This window comes from Ursus arctos, unplaced genomic scaffold, assembly GCF_023065955.2.
Source record: "Ursus arctos isolate Adak ecotype North America unplaced genomic scaffold, UrsArc2.0 scaffold_8, whole genome shotgun sequence".
NCBI classification, from domain to species: Eukaryota; Metazoa; Chordata; class Mammalia; order Carnivora; family Ursidae; genus Ursus; species Ursus arctos.
In genome coordinates this window covers 31,353,440-31,366,804 of record NW_026623100.1, presented here as the reverse complement: position 1 = coordinate 31,366,804, position 13,365 = coordinate 31,353,440, and the positions used below count along the sequence as shown (strand labels likewise).

The 13,365-nt window shown below is 45.9% G+C and overlaps 1 pseudogene; it reads left to right on the top strand.

Moving 5' to 3' along the window:
- The first annotated feature begins 11,074 nt into the window (after window positions 1–11,074).
- Window positions 11,075–11,502, top strand: LOC113268320 (40S ribosomal protein S25-like; annotated as a pseudogene).
- The last annotated feature ends 1,863 nt before the right edge of the window (window positions 11,503–13,365 follow it).

Genomic DNA, 13,365 nt, shown 5'->3' with positions numbered 1-13,365 from the left:
TGTCAAGGATTCCGCAACATGACTTGATAAGTGAGTTGAATAAAAAGCCTGGAAGACTCAGCAGATTCAAAAGTCTGAATTCGTGGTGGAGACGCTGGTGGTGAGTTCTGGCCCAGGATTCCCGGATTCCCTCCAGGGCCCCTTGACTAGCTTGGAAGTAGCAAGATGAGTTGCGAGCTGCACTGGAACGTTCTGGATTAGAATGCGCCTGCTGAATGAGGCTTGCGTCAAACCCCTCTTTAAGCAGCTGTGGCTGCAGTTTGAGTAACTTGTCAGGGAAGTGTGAATTACAAGTCTGTATTACAAAAGGGTTTATTTTCAGCCTTTCCAAAAAACAGAAAGAGGGAAGCATGCATAATAAAGCAGCGGGCATCTGAGGCAGAAGCTGGCATTTCTTTATCCTCTCCTTTCCCCTTCTAACTCCAGGTGTATTTCCTGCAAATTTGCATGAAGTCCTCTGTAGGTTTGGAAAGAAAGCAAACAGAAAGAGGGCAGGTGGAGAGGATGGGAGGAAACTGGTACCTACCACTGGTGTAGGGTTGCCCAGCTCAAGTAGCAAAGGAACAACTGAAGTCCTGTTCTCCCCTGCTGCAACGAAATGATTAGATTCACGTGGGACTGACTGCCCAATGCCACAAGGGAAACTCTTACTAGAGAGAGCTCCCTGAAATGCCCTTGGAAATAGCATCCCAAAGATCCCTCTGCCCTTGCTTTGAAGAATGCAGAAAGCCTGCCCTGCCACCATCTGTAGAGCACCATTCATTGTGAAGGGAAGGGGGAACTCACGCCAGTTCCCTCCACTGCACCCCATCCTGGGCCCCAAATAAAACCTCAGCTTCTCTCCCTCAGCCTATCACAAGGGCCTCCCAACAGTCTTCGGCCTCCAGGGTGGCCTTTCACAAATGCAAACCTGCCTAAACCACCGAGCCTCCTCTTTATTTCACAAGCCCCCATCGCTGTGGGGATAAAATCCAGTGTGCAGGACCTCTCTTAGAAGCAATGAGTACTAATGATTTAAAAGCATCCTCAGGAATCTCAGGAGCTGCACAACCTCCCTGGATAAATCTAGAAGGAGCTTCTTTATAATATTCAGAGGCCATGTGGAGGGGCAGAACATAGGAATCCCACCCAGACACTGGTGCCCTTTGCGTCGGGCCTGAATCTCCTGGCCTCTCCGACTCTGCCTCTCTCCAGGCTTCCTAGACCTTTTCTGTTACCCAGGGCCTGCACCTCCCCGCCCCCCCTCCCCCGCAGAGAATGCTGTGGGAAGGGCAGCCCCAGATAGTGGATCCCCCCGCCTGAGGCAGGGAGGAGATAGAGCAGCCCCAGGAGGGATGGGGCATATATTCCCAAAGTCTTGTCCACCCAAGTCATCAGTAGAAGCAGCTCAGCACATAGTGCAGAGTCAGAGGCACACAAGGCTCCTGAAAGGTAGACAGAGCCTCGGGTAGCCAGCAGAAGGGGAACCAGGTCAGTTCTGGAAATGAAGGGTAAGTACCTGAGGTAGCTTTACCAAAAAAAGGTTTAATTAACACAAGTAGCACAGGAATACATTCTCCTGAGAAAATACTTAAATTATTTCAGATTAAGCTGCTGTATTAGTTTGGATGTATTTAATTGCAGCAGAATGCTTGGCTAACAGTGGTTCAAGCAATACAGGCATTTTAATATCTCAGGTAACAAGAAGCTTGATGTGGAATACTATCTGCCTTACAACAGGAGACAGTGTCAGGCTGCTGGACTGATGTCTCTACAGTTGTCCTGGCCTTTCTCTCGTGGTCATAAGATGATCGTCATAGCTCCAAGCATCACATTTTCAAACAGTATCACCCAAGACAAACAGGAAGGGGAGAGGCAGAACTCTCCGTCCACTACACTCTGTTATTAGAACAAACAAATACTTCCTATAAGTCACCAGCAGCCTAAGTCACATACCTACCTGTAGGCAAATCATTGGCAAAGAGGAGTGGCATAACTACACGTGGCTTAGATCATGATTCGATGCTGGGACCTTCCTTCCCTAGCAAATACTGCCCTTTGATACCCGAACAAAATTTGAATTATTAGTATGGAAGAATTGGGAAGTAGGGGGGTGGGAAACAGCTGCTATGAGGCAACCAACAGTGTCTACCACTACTGAGGTCCTCTGTCTCCCCCAATTTGAACCTCCTCCCACCCCACCCCCAGTGCAAACCACTATTATTATTCCAGACTTTAGGAAAATACACATAAACTTACACACACCACACCATATTAGACAATGGACTTGGGCTATTTAATAGACTTACGGTAGTGTGTGTGTGTGTGTGTGTGTGTGTGTGTGTGTGTGACAAACATGCCATCCTACTTAAGCATCTTTCTACAGTTTGCTTCAGCATTCAACAATATGTCTCAGTGATCCATCCATATCGATACTTATTGATCTATTTTTGCAGCTGCTGTATAGTGTTCCCTAGTGTGGACGTACCACAGTTAATTTAGATACTTCCCCTAATTTAGATACTTCTTGGTTGTTTTTAGAATAGCTTCGAAGCACTTCTGTGGGTAGATGCACTGAATATTCTCCATTTGCCCCTCCAGATCCATCTTTCTCTGCTCTATGTTCAGTTTGCTGATCACTATAAATAGCATGAGCTGGCTCTCTTGCTCTCTGGCGTCTGGTTGGGTGAAGCCTCTGTGAGTGGCAGGAAATAAGAGAATATAAGAGAGAGAAGTTGGAGTGTTATTCCCCCTCATTCACTTCCTGCCAAGCTGCAGATTGGCAGAGGCTGTGTTTCTCTACCGAGGCCACAGCTCCTGTCCAGGGGATGCCCTACAGCTCAAGTTCTCGGGGTTTCAGTATCTGCTATTGTCCCTCTGCTGCTTCAGGCCCAAGGGTGGTAGCATTTCTCCCTGCTGTTGACAATCCCTCTCCAGGTGCTGTTTCCCGGAATCTAACTGATTTAGCTAATTACATTCATTTAAAAGAGCAAGAACCGTGAAGACCCAAACTTCCAATCATGGCTCCATTTGTCCACTAATTTGCCTTACTTTTCCTCCCAGCATCGCCCCTTCCCAGCTTCTACTTTCATCTCCTCTTTATCTCTTGGTCTCTGTGTAAGCTCCCAGATGACCCCCACCCCGACCCACCTGGCCCCTGGTTTCTACTCTGCATGTTACCCTATGAGCACACTGTGTCCTCATCCTTACTGATCTGTCCTCATGTGGGGAACCCACAATATCTTTAATAGGCTGCTGCTTAATGGGAGCCAGAAAACATTCTCCACTCTCACAAAGCAGGACCAGAAATATGCATGTGGTCCCCAACCACAGGAATGTTCCCCCAGGGACAAGCACCCAAAGGCCCCCTCTCACCTGTCTGAACTCCCTTACACTTCACCTCACGCTTCCTCTTTAAAAAAAAAAAAAAAATTATTTGTTTATACGAGAGAGAGAGAGTGGGGGGGAAGGGGCAGAGGGAGAGAATCTTCCAGCAGATTCCCCACTGAGTGTGGAGCCCAACACAGGGCTCCATCTCATGACCCATGAGATCATGACCTGAGCCGAAACCAAGAGTCGGACGCTTAACTAACTGAACCACTCAGGCGCCCCTTACCTCATGCTTCCTCTTAAATTCAACATGAAGTTCTCTACGTTAGGCCCTGAGATGAGTTTAGCAACCAGCGAACGAATTTCCAGAGCTCCTAGCAAAGTAGTTAAGAATATGCATTGTGAAGTCCAATAACTCAAGGCTCAAATTCTGACCACCCAGCAGCTGAGAGACCCCATGCAAATTATTTAACTGTTCTTGCCTCCGTTTCCTCATTGTAAAGTTGAAATTGTAGTATTACATACCTCTTAGAGTTTTTTAAAGATACATTAGATATATCTAAATATATATCTCAAAGGTCTTAACATAAAGCCTAGTCCAGGGAGAGCCTTCCATACATGGTAATAGATATTATTCACTCAATACTATATAAGTTGCTGTGGAGGTAAAAGCCATGGCCCTACCCTCAGGGAGCCCACAATCTACCCTGCAAGATGAGAAGAACATTCTTGTAATAATGAACAACACAGGTGGCCCTATATTTTTGAGAAGCAAGTTATATGGTATAAATTCCAGTGCAACAGTATTGGGATGGTTCTTTCACATATCTGACCTGTCATGTTGTCTGATGGGTTCTTGAGAGTAAGCACCAGGCATTAATCCCCCTTGCAAGCCCAGGGCTTGGCACACAGTAGACGTTCAAACAGTCTGTCTAAATACCCAAGGAATGCTTGGATCTCATGTTAGAACAAGCACCTCATTCTTTACAAAAGCACTTTGAAAGTGAAGCATCATTTCATTCCCATAACAACCCGTGAGATAATTACTATTGTTATCTGAATGTTCCAAAATAAGGAAACTGTGGCTCAAAAAGCTTAGCACTTTAAGTCCCACAGTTGGTTTATAGTGGGGATGGTCTGAGACCCAAGGCCTTTGACCATAAATGTGGAGCCTACTCCTACAAGGGCCACAGAAACTCATAAGCCAAAAAAAGCCTATCTTCTGCCAAAAGTCTTATTCTGCCTCCAGTATGCTCTCTTTCTAAACGTTTCTCTGCTGTCTTGAGCTGATGCTGCTGGTTTCAGACTCTTCCTTTAGCTAAAGGGAATCCAATTCATTAGGATTTATTTTCAGGGAGGCAGAGACTCTCCTGTTTATCCAAGCCCCTATCAGACATATAAATGCATAATATAGTCATAAACCTCTGAAATACATGACACAGTCATAACCACATAGAAGCTGTTAAAAAGCTCATTATCTCCAGTGGGAGATACTCACCATGCTTACTACTCTTTCCTCACAGGGCCAGGACAGAATGTTGGCTCTCTAGTTAGGGGGAATGTTTTATTTTGCCCAGGAATCCTTCTAAAAGCAGTTGTATTATGGATAAATCCTAGCTTATTTATATGCTTCTGAATGCATTGGAAGGCAATGTTTAAAAAAAAAATTTTATCACAAAAAACACTGCACACCATTTGGGGAAAAGAATTACGCAAAATGAAATGTGTAGGGGTGCCTGGGTGGCTCAGTTGGTTAAGTGTCTCTTGATTCCAGCTCAGGTCATGATCTCGGGGTCGTGAGATCAAGCCCCATGTTGGGCTCTGCACTGAGCCTGGATCCTGCTTGAGATTCTCTCTCTCCCTCTCTCTTTGCCTCTCCACCCAGCTCCCTCCACCCCTGGCTCTTCACCCCACCCCCAACGCACATGCACACATACTCTCTCAAAAAAAAAAAAAAAAAACACAAAACTAAATGTGTAAAGTAAAAAGTGAAATTGCTCAAGAAAATGAGAAGACAAGCCACAGACTGGGAGAAAATTTTTGTGAAAGTCACACCTAATAAAGGACTGTTGTCCAAAATACACAAAGAATTCTTACAACTCAACAATAAGAAAATGAACAACCTGATTTAGAATGGGCAAAACACCTGAACAGACACCTCACCAAAGAAGATATACAGATGGAAAATAGGCATAAGTCATTAGGGAATTGCAAATTAAAACAGTAATGAGATACCACTACATACCTATTAGAATGGTCAGATCCAAAATGCTAACGGCACCAAATGCTGGCAGAGATCTGGAGCAATGGAAACTCTCATTTGTTGCTGGTAGGAATGCAAAATGCAAAGACTTTGGAAGACAGTTTGGCACCTTCCTACAAAACTATATTCTTACCATACAACCCAGCAATTGTGCTCCTTGGTATTTACCTAAATGAGTTGAAAACATGTCCACACAAAAACCTGCAGATGGATGTTTATAGCAGCTTTATTCAAAACTTGGAAGCAAACCAAGATGTCCTTGCCAAAACTTGGAAGCAACTAAGATATCCTTCCAATGTGGGTTCATTGACTGTAATGAATGGAGCACTCTGGTGGGGGATGTTGATGGTAGAGGAGACTGGAGTGGCGTGGGGCTGGGGATATATGGGAAATCTCTGCACCTTCCCTGCAGTTTTGTTGTTAACCTAAAACTGCTCTTAAATTAAAGTCTACTTTTTCAAACTGAAAAGTTATTTTCCCTCAGCTTCCCATGCCCAGTCCCACTCCCTATACATAATTGTTGTCAAATGTTTATTGTATTTTCTTCCAGTCTTTTTTCTCACACACACATAATGTATATGAATATTTAAGACCTTTTTTAAAGGTCAGCTCAAGCTCTGTATATACAATAACAGTGTCTTGTTATAATAGTGGAAATACTTCAAAGTACCTAGTTGTTCAAAATAAGGACTAGTTAAGTAAACTATAACATATTGCTAGCTGAGCACTGCATAATGGAAACTACTTTGGACTGTAAGGTGTCTAGAGGAGGAGTGGTAGTGCTAACAGTAGTAGTGGTGGTGGTGGTAGTGGTAACAATGGCCGTAACAGTAGTCATAGCTGTAGTAGTAGCAGGAGTAGTAAGAATAAAGTAGTAGTAGTAGCAGTAGTAGCAGTAGTAGTAGTAGTAGTAGTAGTAGTAGTAGTAGTAGTAGTTAGAATAAGTAGTGGTGGAGTAAATTAGTAGTAGTAGTAGCAGCAGCAGCAGCAGCAGTAGTAACAGTGGTCATAGTCTTCATAATAGTAGTAGTAGTAGAGTCAGACAGAACTGGATTTAAATTCTGTCTTGACAGTTAAACAGTTACTGAGGACTTGCCAAACCTTAATTTTTCATCTGTACCACAAAAATACTAGTGCTTACCCAAAGGGTTACTAAACCAATTAAATGGAGAGACTATGTAAAGTCCTCAGCAAAATGTCTGGCACCTGACAGGTGCCCTATCAGCCACAGTCCCTTCTCAAGAGTAGACCCTCTTCTTGGTGGTCAGGCCTGGCACAAAGTCAGCAGTAAAATAAATGCTGGCTGAGTTGAACTAGAATAGAACATTATAACTTTTTGAAATCCATATTTAGAGACATGGTGTGAGATCTGGGATTTCAAGCAAGACAAGATTTAACAGAGGGAATGAGAGGCTGACACAACATTGAATGGTCTGTGGTAGCTGAAGTCAGGGAAGCCTATGCTCTCCTGCACAAAGTGGAAGGACCATCACAGGTGATCTCAGCTGATCTCAGTACCAAAGAGGTGATTCCCAAGGGGATGCCAGAAGCCGCGACAAGACCGCCCATCTGCCTGTCATGGCTCTCTGTTGACTCATTGAGAGAGAGAAACCAAACCTGTGCAAAAAAAAAAAAAAAAAAGCAGAAAAGTGAGTTCTGATGGACGAGAAGGAAGGAGGAAGCTCATGGCTCAACCTATAGAACACTGTAGGAACATTTTTTAAAATGAAAAACAGGGGCGCCTGGGTGGCTCAGTCGGTTAAATGTCTGCCTTCAGCTTAGGTCATGATCCCGGGGTCCTGGGATAGAGCCCCGAGTGAGGCTCCCTGCTCAGCGGGGAGTCTGCTTCTCCCTCTGCCTCCCTCCCCCGCTTATGCTTGCGCTTGCTCTCTCTGAAATAAATAAAATCTTTAAATAAACAAACAAACGAGAAACAAGTTTAGTTGTATATTACAAATATGTGCCCATTGTTGAAGAGAAAATCACCCACAATCTCACCAGCAAGAGAAAGCTCCTGTCAAAAACCTTGGTCTTACTTTCTTATGAATCTTTTCCTATGCTGCATACATATGTCATATGTATTTCATATGCGTAAAACATATATGTATATGTGTGTTTTCTATATATGGTATCTTCTTGTCATGTCAATAAACAGTCATCCATGACATCAGTTTTAATGGCTGAATAGAATTCCAGTGTCTGTCTAAACCATACTTTATGTAACCAATCATCCATTGTCAGACATTTGGGTCATTTCCAAAATCTTGCTATTATAAACAGAGCTGCCAGGAACTTCCTTAGAGCCATGCAGTGAACTTCTGATCCTCTTTCACAGAAGGATGAAAGAGAACAATGGGCTATTTGCGAAAGTTGACTTCAACTCCAAACCACCATCCCCTTTTCCCCACCCCTGGTGATACCCCAGCCCTCCGGAGTTCAGCTGGAGGAATCCACGGTCAGGACCTTAGATTCCTGAGGATTTGCCCCACTCCCAGAAAGAGTATCTGAGCCTTTCTGAATGCATACAATTAGATGTGAGGGCCCTGAAATCAGGCCAGCCCTAGCCCAAACTGGGAAGCACATGAAAGAAGTTTTGGCTCACTTTCAACTCTCTCTTCACGGTTTCCTTTCCCTAGCACTGTCCAGTCCTCCCAAGAGGCAACTGCCCAGCACCCCAAACCCCTGGGTCCTACTCTCCCCATCTGATCAGCTAATTTTTACAGCTGTGACAGCAGCCAGAATGGAAAGGGCCACACCTGGTAATGTATACTCTTCAAGAAGTTCCCTTTAACATCTTGAGTCAAACAACATGCTTTGAACTAAACGCTGCAGGGAGGCCCAGGTAGGTAAGACATCATCCCTGCCCTTGAGTGGCTTATGGTCTATAGTCTACTTCAGTTTCCCAGAGTTGCTGTAACAAGTGACACAAACTGGGTGGCTTAAAACAACGGAAATGTATTGTCACATAGTTCTGGAGGCTACCAGTCAGAAGTCAAGGTGTCAGCAGGGCTGTGCTCCCTCTGATGGTTCCAGGGGAGATTCCTTTCTTGCCTCTTCCCCATGTCCTTAGTGTTCCTTGGCTTGCGCCTGCACCTCTGCGATCTCTGCCTCTGTCGACCGGTGGCCTTCTTCCCTGCATATCTGCATCTCTGTGTCCAAATTTCCTTCTTCTTACGGGACACCAGTCATACTGGATTTAGGGCCTACCCTAATTCTGTGTGACCTCATCTTGACTAATTACACCCTCAAAGACCCCAGTCCCAAATATGGTCACATTCTGAGGTTCTGAGTGGACATGAATTTTGGGGGGAACCCTATTCACCCCAGTTCATGTTCTGACAGAGACAATGATGAATATAAAAATTCAAAACGGCGGGCATCAAATTACTATTACAGCTTTTTTTCTTTTCAAGATTTTACTTATTTGAGAGAGTGAGTGAGAGAGAGCGGAGCAGGGGTAGGGGCAGAGGCAGAGGGAGAGGAAGGAGACTCCCTGCTGAGCAAGAAGCCCCATGTGGGGCTTGATCCCAGGACCCTGGGATCATGACCTGAGCTGAAGGCAGACACTTAACTGACTGAGCCACCCAGGCTCAGCCCCCACTCTTACAGCTTTAAATGGACTAAGAGGGCTAAAATATGGGAATATGGGGTGGCCAGGGGTACCTCCAAGTCACCCTGTCTTGTACCTCCTAGTCTGGCTTTGCTGATGAGCCAGCCTTGCTGCGAGCCCCCAAGGGACCCTCTAAAACTGCCTGTGGACTAAGGGATACTTCTTGAATTCTCTCCAGCTCTGCTCACAAGCTGTTTTTTTTTCAGACCATAAATTCTGGAGACAGTTGTGGCAGGGAGAAGAAACAATGTAATGAAGAACATACAAAGGCAAAACTATAACACCTTTTTTCCCAAATTTGTGGTGCTTTTTGTGCATTTGCCTCCTTTTCCTCTGCTGTCTCTGGTTTAAAAAGTAGGAGGAGGCGCCTGAAGCAGCACGGGCCTCTCTGAATGCTGGAGCTTGCTCTGTCCTGTCTCTGCCGTGTACTAACGCAGCAGGGCCACACACTCCTAGGAGACAATTAGCCCGGAGCTTTTCTCGCCAAGACCCTGGGCAGCAGTCTCTGCATTTCCAAAGCCACCCATCACAACATCCCCTGTAGAGGCCACAGGGTTCTCTTCAGAGGCATTTGCCCTACAGCTAAATCCTCCCCTTGGACAACTTTAAGGGTGACTATGTTTCTCCACCAGCTCATATGGATGACGGGAATAACTCATAGCAAGCATTATCATCCATACCCCACCGACAGTCCCCACATGTTGTCCAGTGGGGACTCTGACCCTGTATTCTGTGGGCACCTTTCACTCTTGGTCTGAGAGTTTTGTGTGGAAGTGCAGGAGAGGTCAGCCTTTGGGAGCAACCCTCAAGCAATGAGTAACAGGAGATGGTGAAAAATGCCCCGAATTTCTTGCCCTTGGGAGGAGGGGGAACAGCTCTGAGTTTTGCTTTCTGCTGTCTCCCAGAGGTCCGGGCAGGACTGAGCCCCAGGTGCCCATAGTGGTAACCTGTTCCTTAAGGCATCGTGGATTATCTCTCTTCCACACTCCCCTCCCAGAGCTTCCTGGCATCTCTTCCCAAACAAAGTACTTGCACTCAAATCCATGTTTCCTGGTTGGCTTCTGGGCACTCAAGACACACAGTTGCATTAGCGTGCATTTCTCTGTCGGTGCCACAGACAGGCACCAAATCCTATTCCTCTGAGCACTCTCCATTTGGTCCCTGCCAAATGTTTTATATACATTACCTCATCTCAATAGAGTCCAGCACTATCATTATTCCCATTTTACAAATTAGGAAAATAAAGCTCAGAGAGCTTAAGTCACTTGTCCAGGGTCATGCAGCCTAGAAGAAGGAGCTGGGTTTTGAACCAAGGTGCCCTCTCTCCATAGCCTATGCCATTAATGACTGTCATTAGCAATAGTATTTAATAAATGTTTGTGGAAGCAATAAAGATGCTAGCAAGCAAACCTGACAAGATTGGTACAAAGTGCTCATTATTTGGATGCCGGAGATAGGGCTCCAGACCACCTAATTTCTCGAACATATTTAAGATCCAGTAGAGATAGAGGCCATAAGAGTGTCCTTCCCCAAATCTTCACGAGTCTTTTTTCTATTCATTTATTTTTTTAATGATTTTATTTATTTATTCGACAGAGATAGAGACAGCCAGAGAGAGAGGGAACACAAGCGGGGGGAGTGGGAGAGGAAGAAGCAGGCTCATAGCGGGGGAGCCTGATGTGGGACTCGATCCCAGATCGCCGGGATCACGCCCTGAGCCGAAGGCAGATGCTCAACCGCTCTGCCACCCAGGCGCCCCCTCTATTCATTTATTGATTCAAAAAGCATTATTGATTGCTACTGTATCCAAGACACTGGACTACGCCCTGTGCAGGGTGCAGAGAAATGTAAATTCAAGGAGCTTTTTTGTCCGACATCTTAGTGAGCCTGCAATGAGAGCAGCTGCTCTCCGAGCTTCACTATGCTGCAGGGACGACAAGAAACAAGATCCTGGAAAGTCGCCCAAGAAAGACAAAGACCCACTGAACAAATCTGGGGGCAAGGCCAAAAAGAAGAAGTGGTCCAAAGGCAAAGTTCAGCACAAGCTCAATGACCTGGTCTTGTTTGACAAAGTGACATATGACAAACTCTGTAAGGAAGTTCCCAACTATAAGCTTATAACCCCAGCTGTTGTCTTGTAGAGACTGAAGATTTGGGGTTCCCTGGCCAGGGCAGCCCTTCAGGAGCTCCTCAGTAAAGGATTCATTGAAGCAGTTTCAAGGCATGAGCTCAAATCCCTTGAACCAGAAACACTAAGGGTGGAGATGCCCCAGCTGCCGGGGAAGATGCACACACAGGTCCCACCAACTGTACGTTTTGAAAAACAAACTGTTATTAAATCAAAAATAAATATAGCAAATTCAAGGAGCTTACAGTCTGCTGGGGGTGAGGGAGACAAAGATAAGACAGAAGTAGCTGAAAAGATAAATGACAAGACTAGAGCTGTCATTAGGCAGAAGTGATGCATAGCTAAGTGAGTTGAACAAAAACGTGCTGGGTTTTCAAAGACGAGCTCTGGGAGCTGGAGCAGACAGACCCCTGGGAGGAGGCGGGGCTTCAAGGACAGGTGCTGGATGGCTAGAAGCAGGGACAGACAGGGAGAATGACATGGCAAAGACAGGTCAGCAAAGCCACAAAGCAAGGGGATTCCAGACAATTAGCTTCATCACTGTGCCCTGTCCCCTCCTCCAAATCAAAGCTAACTGGGGAAGAAAAGGTAATGTTTACCAGGAGCAAAACCAAGGTTTAAGAGACAACTGCAGAGGATTACAGATGCATGGTCATTCGCAACTGCTTTTCAAGCTAAGACATGCATAAAGGAATACAGATCACATGCTAAAGAGGTCACCTTTCCTTCAGGTCTAAGGGCTGATTGAGTAAGTGTGACGGCCATGGCTCCTGCTCCGAAAACTTGGCACCGAGGACACTGCGTAACTGCCAGCTCTCTCTGTTGTGCTTGGATCACACCGCCTGGAGTCCAGGAGTCACACAGACTTTGGGGAGTGAAGATATTTCCCTGAAGGCTTGGCAACCAAGACCTCATTTACAGCTCCTGTTCTGGGAGAGGATTGCTTCTTTGCTCACCTTCAACTTCTCCCTAGTGAGGGAGTGGGCAGGCCAGATTGGCACACAGGAGAAATGGAAAGAGCCCAGCCAAGCACCCTGCACAATTTGGGAGAGATTAGGCATGGAAAGCCTGGAAGACTCTGGGCTACCATGGGCAGAACTGGCTCAAAAGGACCTCACCCTTGGTGTCTGTGCCCAGAGCTAAGAGCCCCCACTATCCTTCAACCACCACCAAATTAACATACTAAGTAAAGCAGTGTCTGCTCTGCAAACACAGCTTCAAGACCTACTACCAAGCCCCAACCAGCAGCTGCCCTCAGCCTCTTCCAAACAGAAATTCTACAGCCACCACTCATGCCAGCTCACATGAGGCAACTAGAGTTTCACAGCCACCGCTATAGGAAGAAAAAGGCTGGATCCAGGTCCTAGGAGTTTCCGAAGAGCTTTGCCGTTTACTCAGCAACAGGCTGAAACCCAACAAACACCAGCAGCTGTTGAAATGACAATGTGTAGCCAGTGGGCCCGTGTGGGGATCTTATCCACGGCTTTCCCCACACTCTGCCGCAGACCAGGCCAGCGCATGGGTACTGATGCCCGTGGGACTGCCCTTGCCCACTGGGGGGCTGAGAGCAGAAGCAGAAATGCGTCACCATTTCCTCTTCCTCATCTCCCTATGTTCCTGAGATGCATTTCATAAAGCTTCTCAGAAGGTGGCCAGTTCAATAACACGTCCTTTTATTGGCTCTTCCTCCTTCCCTGTTTCACTCTGAAATAAGACGACTCACAGAAGCATTCCTGTCAGGCTCTGCTTTCAGGAGAACACAGGCTCAAGCACTCAGAAACCTCAAAAGATAACACACTCGTTTTCTGAAAATGAGCCCAACAGAGCACAGCAATGAGGGTTTTCTCGATCTTTGCTTATGCTTATGTTGAATATGGAACCAGTCAAGCATGAACTCTGAGAGAGGTTCTCGATACATCCAGCCCAAAGAAGGAGAAAATGATCCCTCTACCTACACGAGAGAGGCATGGCAGGTGAAATCTTTTCACTGAGTCCTATTTCATTTTGTCAATTCACTAAAACCCATCCTGTGGGAGAGCCAGTGACTCACCATGT